The following is a 7,000-nucleotide window of genomic DNA, read 5'->3' on the forward strand; positions in this document are numbered from 1 at the left end:
ACCGCCCCGGACCCTCCCCCTAGTGCACACTCCCCACCCCCTAATGGGCGTGCCCCTCCCAGTGCCCAGCGCCGCGCCGAGCGGGGGCGGAGCCGGGAGCGGCGCAGACACTTCCAGCCCGGAGATCTCCGCTCGCGCGCTGGCTGTTCTCTCCAGGTCTCCCTCTCGCGCCGCCGCACCTCCCCCGAGCTCGGGCGCACCGCAGCCCTCGGCTCACGCCCTCCAGGCAAACCCACTCAGCTCCCGCAAGGACTTGCGGGGTGTAGCTCCGGGAAGGGGAGGGCCAGAGCTCTTTCAGGCAATGATGTCATCTGCAAGGCGCGCTGTACGCGGTTCCTAGCTTCGCCTCCCAGACCCCATCCCTTCCAGTTCTCGCTGTCTATCCTTTGTCTAGCCTTGATTAATTGGCCCTGGACACAGCAAACTCAGCAAGACTATCCCTGTTTAGGGCAAATGAGGTAGGGATGAGGCGCACCTGTTTCTGTGTTCGCCTCATCACTCAGTGAGGTGATCCAAATGTCAGCGCAAGGGGAGGGGGACCCAAGAGGACGCCTCTTCCCTTCCCCAGGTTCTTTGCAGTTCTCCCTTTTCCTCTAATTACTCCTTTTAAATAAAGCAGATAGATTGAGTTTGGCGTCTTCCAACTGTTAGCCACTCCCTAGTCCTAGCAGCTGTTCGAGTGCCCGCGCCCCATCTCTGGAAGGGAAACCTGAAACTTTGCATTCAACTATAAACTCAAATTGACATAACAGATTAGGAATGCCTGGAACTGAAGTAAAAGAGTAATCCAAGATCCCTCCTTCAGCCTCCTTTTTCTCCTCTTCTGCTCTTTCCAAAAGGGGAAGCTTAACGCTGATATTCCAAAATGGAACAGCAGAGCAACAGCTGACGGTGAGTGGACCAGAAGCAAGAAATGCTCCCTCCTGACATCTCACAGAGCAACAGAATGTCCCCAATCGGATCTTCCTGGGCAGGGAGCCACCAGGCCATAAACTCTGTGCTGTTTGGAGGACTAGGCCTTGAAGCATACACACTGTGTTAAACTTGGATGGGAAGTTAAAGTTGACCTAATTCAACCTCTTTTCCAATTTGTGACTTCCCCCAGGAACATTTCGGATGAATCGACTTGATCTTATTTATTTTATTTTATTTATTTTTTTGAGACGGAGTTTTGCTCTTCTTGCCCAGGCTGCAGTGCAATGGCGCGATCTTGGTTCACAGCAACTTCTGTCCCCCGGTTCAAGTGATTCTCCTGTCTCAGCCTCCCGAGTAGCTGGGATTACAGGCATACGCCACCACGCCCGGCTAATTTTGTATTTTTAGTAGAGATGGAGCTTCTCCATGTTGGCTAGGCTGGTCTCAAACTCACAACCTCAGGTGATCCACCCGCCTCGGCCTCCCAAAATGCTGGAATTACAGGCATGAGCCACCGCGCCTGGCCTTGATCTTTTTAGTGATGAGACCTTTCTACCTCACAAGTTCACTTCTTCTAATGCTTAAGGAAGTTCTTCATATTCAGTTGAATTCTGTACACTCCTCCTCCCCCTCCAAACTCCATTAAGTGGCCCTAATGCTGTTTTCTCTTTAAAAGAGCTATGCTTCCTCACATCCACCCTAAGATATTTTTGTTCGGGGCTACTCTTCCTTAGTTTCTTCCAATGTATTTTCTAGAATTTTCCAATCCTTTACCACCCTGGCTGCTTTTTCAGGAGGATTTTCAGTTTCTCAGCATGATTCTCCAAGTGACGTCCAGAACAGGAACTGATGGTCCCTGTGTGGTCTGACCAGCATAAATCCAGTGGAATTATGGCTACATTTGCTTTGAAGGATATAACTATTCAAATACATTTACAGCCACATCTTAGTCATAATCAGCTTAAATTCAGTTAAAATCCCTGAGTATTTTTCACTTGACTTGTTGCAGAGTCATTATGTCTTGTACAGGCAATTTTGGAAATGTTATTATGAAACTTTGCACTTACTGTTGTTAAATGTATTAGTTTCAACCAGTTATCACATTGTGTTAATACTTTTATTGAATTCAGATTCAATCGCCCAATATACCTCTCTTCTTTAGCCTTGTTTTCATCTCTAGGCTTGACAATCACATGATCCAAACATGGATTTAAAAACAAAGAAGTAATAGAAGAAAAGAAGAGATAGTCCTTTGGCCTGCTTCTAAAGACCTCATTCTACCTTGACAATGAGCTAATAATTAACCTTCTGTTTGTTTGTTTGTTTTTTAAGACGGAGTTTCACTCTTGTTGCCCAGGCTGGAGTGCAATAGTGTGATCTTGGCTTACTGCAACCTCCACCTCCCAGGTTCAAACAGTTCTTCTGCCTCAGTCTCCCAAGTAGCTGGGATCACAGGTGCCCACCTGTAATTTTTGAATTTTTAGTAGAGAAGGGTTTTCGCCATGTTGGCCAGGCTGGTCTCAAACTCCTGACCTCAGGTGATCTGCCCGCCTTGGCCTCCCAACGTGCTGGGATTACAGGCATGAGCCACTGCACCTGGCCTAATTAGAATTCTTTAGTACAGTTGCTCAATCATAAAACCCAAACATAGCTCCCTATTTTTTATATGTACAGCATGACACATTCTGAAAATCTACAATAAAAGGAATCTGTGAGAGGAATTAGACATCTAGTCATCCACAGGAAAGAAATAGGATCAATGGCTTACACTAACACAAGAACAGATTTTCAGCAATACATTTCAAACCTTTCCAAAATAGGACTAACTACCTTTCATTACGTCCAAGCAGTTGTTATCCAAACAACTACTGGGATGTTTAAGAAGGAAAATCTTTATAGGTTAGAAATTTGGAATAGATTATGTTAAAGTTCCAATCATCTTTGGGGTTCTATGATTTTATTGAAAGCCTCACCAAGACTGAGATACATAGACAGACTGAGATATTTTCAGTCTGGTAATTTTATCAACTTCCACAGCAGGAACTGGCTCAGCCCTAGAAAATTTTTCTTATGTCTATTCATGTGAATTGCTAATATTCATAATGCTCTTTTCTAATTGTTTATCAACCCCATTGTAATTGGATACTGTGAGGATTTTACCTCTACTTTCCATATACCACTTCTGCCCTCTCCTGTATTGAAAATAGGAGCATTTAGTCTTTTCTTTCTCCTGCTGTTTCCCTTGATTTTTGGCTGTCACTCTCGGTCACTTTTGCAAGCACCTTAAGTTTCCTGAAGTACTCTTGGCCTTGTTCTGAGAGTTTTAAACTCATTTAAATTAAGCTATCCCTTCTTCTTTCCTGCCATTTTGGCTTCAATCCTTTCTCACTGATGTTTGCTTGGCCTCCCAATTTAATAATCATTCTCCCTTCACAGTTAATGGGTAAAACCATATGCTCTATTCTCCAAAGAGTAGACAGAACAATCTTTGTATTCTAAAAGATGTGAACTTCTCTTGCTTAAAGCCCTTCCATGGCATCTCACTACACTGCAATAAAATGTAGACTTGTCACCATGGCCTAAAGTCGGCCTTGTGCTCTGGCTATCTCTTCACACTCATTTCTACCACTCTGTGCCTTGTCCACAAATGTTCCAACTACACTTAATTTTAAAGAAATGTACCTCATAGTTATCAAACTTTTCCCCACTATTAATATTTCCCGTCATTATTATTATAGCCTTAGCATTTGATGTGCCCTCTTCCTGGAACACCCTTCATTCTGCGGCTGGTTTCTTGTCATTTTGGTCTTGCCTCAAATGACTTCACCCTAGATTGACATTCCCTGGTCACTCTAAGATTGTTTCCTGCCACCTTCCTCACCTGAAGCTACTCGCTCTCTCATTGCCCTCTTTCTTGTTCTTCATATCTTCTCTCATTATCCAAAACTATCTTATTTTTAACGTATGTACTTGCTTATTTTCTGTTCTTCCCATCAGGCTGGTTCTCCTTGGTGATAGCAGTCTTGTTTGTTCTGTCCACTGCTGTCATCCTGCACCTGGATTAGTGCCAGGGAGATATTAGGTCCTCTTCACAGAGGACACAAGTGAATGAATAAATGAATAAAGAAGGCAGTGAGAATAGTGTGGAAACAGTGAAGAGCTGAGGCCAGAATCAATAGGGGAACAGAAAACCAAGAGTCAGAGAAATAGGAAGAGACCCAGCAAGGGGCAATGCCATGGCAGGCCAGGGAAAAGAAGGTCTTTAGACTTGAGGACACTTCTCCTTAGAGGGGACTTCAGCTAATTATGCTCAGAGATGGAGGAAAAGGAGGGAGTACAAAGCCTAGGTATTCAGGGATCTTGAGGTGGAGGGAATGGCGTGACTCTGCTGAAGGAAGAGTTGAATGGGAGCTATGCAGGGAAATGTTAGTTTTCTTGAGGAATGAAACACATTCACTGAGACTACTGGAGAGGAATTAGAGACAGGAGCAGTGGAAGTGACACTGTAAGTAAAGATAAAGTGGGACCTTAAGACGCACACGTTGATCTTGGTAAAGTAGGAAGCCACATTATCCATTGAGTGTAGGTGGTAGGGAGGTACAGGGGAACCCGGGACAAGGGAGATGGTCTGAATAACTGTGGGCACCTTCTTAAAGCATAGAAAAATGTCAAGAAAAAATTGTCAAGATCAACATATACCTGAACTAAGAGTCAAGATGCAAAAATCAGAGCCCAACCTAGGCAAGTCAAGTAACCTGCTTTTGCTATTTGAAGTGGATTTTGAAAAATAGTGCACACCCCATGGGACAAGGAAAGGGAAGAAATATGTTCATTTTTAACTGTGGCCAACGAGCACATATGGGACTGAGAGATATCAGGCTCTTCCAAATTATTCCCTCATCCTGCCAGCCAGCTGTGTGGTGGTGTCCCCAGCCAAGGGAAGTTTGGGATTAGAATAGGAAGCAGTGACATTATGATTAGATTGTGCAATTCCTTCCTGGATTTGCACATGGCACAGAACCTGGCAGGTAAGACGGGGCCAAAACAAAAAAATGTTTGTTGAAATGAACTGAATATCACCTGACTGATTATGGAAGCCAATGCTTTCCTGACATCCAGAAGAGCCCTGCCCACCTCCATAACACCCTGTGCACAAAAGAAATGCCATCTGCTCTTGACCGATCTCTAGAAAGTCCATGGTTATGCCTCAGCCAGAACACTATTAATATTTAGTTTTGATCACCCAAACATGTAAATGGAAATAGAGAAAATATTATCAGTGATAAAGTACTTTAAGCTCCCCAGAAGCAAAGTTATAATATATTTCAAGTATTGTTATTAGCATGGCATAATTTTTTAATGCATTTCTGGCATGCATATGGCTGCAGCTCTTAGGATAGGCAGAAAGGAAAGATGTGTATTGTTTAATTTTTCACACTGCTATAAAGAACTGCCTGAGACTGGATGATTCATAAAGAAAAGAAGTGTAATTGACTCACAGTTCTGCATGGCGGGGGAGGCCTCAGGAAACTTACAATTATGGCGGAAGGCAAAAAGGAAGCAAGGCGCATCTTACATTGTGGCAGGAAGTGGAGCGGGGAGCCACCACACACACTTTTAAACCATCAGATTGTGTGAGAACTCACTCACTATCACAAGAAAACTGCCCCCATGATACAATCACCTCCCACTAGGTCCCTCCCTTGACACATGGGGATTACAATTTGAGATGAGATTTGGGTGGGGACACCAAATCAAACCATATCAAGATGTCTTGTGGAAATAAGTACAATCATTATCTTTGGTGCTGATCAAAGTCCTGTTGTTATTCTGAAGTTTGGGGCAAGAGCAACATTCAGCCCTGATTGGCTCAATGTTTATAAGCAATATTATTGAAGAAGAAAAAGAACCACTAAATGAGGCTCAGGTGGTATACAGGAGGCCTATGTCCCATGCTTGGTGCTGCTCTGAGATAGTGTAGTATTAACCTTTTCACCTAATCTCTCTGAACCAATTCTCTCTCTAATTGTCTGCCTCCTAGAGTTGCTGGAAGCACAAAGGAGATAATACGAGTGTGTCTTGGATTTTGTCAAGTACTATAAACCAAGAAGTGTTCAGTTCCTATTTAGATAAGTTTTAAAAATCCTTACAGAGATAGGCTCAGCTCTTCACTTCAGCATCATGGGAAATAATCAGCTTTCATAATCTATCATTAATCCAGTATCATTTTCATCATTATCATTATATTTAAGGGCATGCGTTGGCCCCAGAACAATGATATGCATATATCATTGACAAATTGATAAATTTATTTAATCCTTCTAACCATTTTAAAAAGTAGGCACTATTAGAATTCTCCTTTTTTTTTTTTTTTTTTTTTTTTTTGAGATAATAAATACAAGAGAAGTTAAATGACAGTCACTCAAGTGCATGGGCAGAACCATAATTGAAACCTGATTTTTTGTCTCCAAAAGCCTTAAGATCTTAATATCTTTCTATAAGATCTTCATCATCGAAAGACACTTCCATGTGCACATCAGCCAGGAAGTTAACAACTTGTTGTATGTTGCGTGGTTCTCAAATGAGTGTGCTGTGTGTGTATTTATGTGTGAGAAAAAGTAGGAATAATTCCTTTACTCATAAAACTTCTAGTATGATGGGAAAGTATAAAATCTAAGAAAATAGACACAGGAAAATCCAATATATTTTGTGTTCTTCCTTTCTTTCTCTTTAGTGGCTTAAGATTTAGAGCACTCACATGCATTAAGATGAATGAAAACCTGCTAGTTGTTTTTCTTTTTTCTGTAAGCAACTGTTTAGCCTCATTTAATATAAAAGTTTTATTTTTAAGACACACTATGTATTAGTCTCTTTTCATGATGCTGATAAAGACATACTTAAGGCTGGGCAATTTACAAAAGAAAGAGGTTTATTGGACTTACAGTTCCACATGGCTGGCGAGGTCTCACAATCATGGCAGAAGGCAAGGAGGAGCAAGTCATGTCTTACGTGTATGGCAGCAGCTAGAGAGCTTGTGCAGGGAAACTCCAATTTTAAAGTCATCAGATCTCGTGAGGCCCATTCA

The sequence above is a fragment of the Piliocolobus tephrosceles genome, chromosome 13 (assembly GCF_002776525.5).
Source record: "Piliocolobus tephrosceles isolate RC106 chromosome 13, ASM277652v3, whole genome shotgun sequence".
Lineage (NCBI taxonomy): Eukaryota > Metazoa > Chordata > Mammalia > Primates > Cercopithecidae > Piliocolobus > Piliocolobus tephrosceles.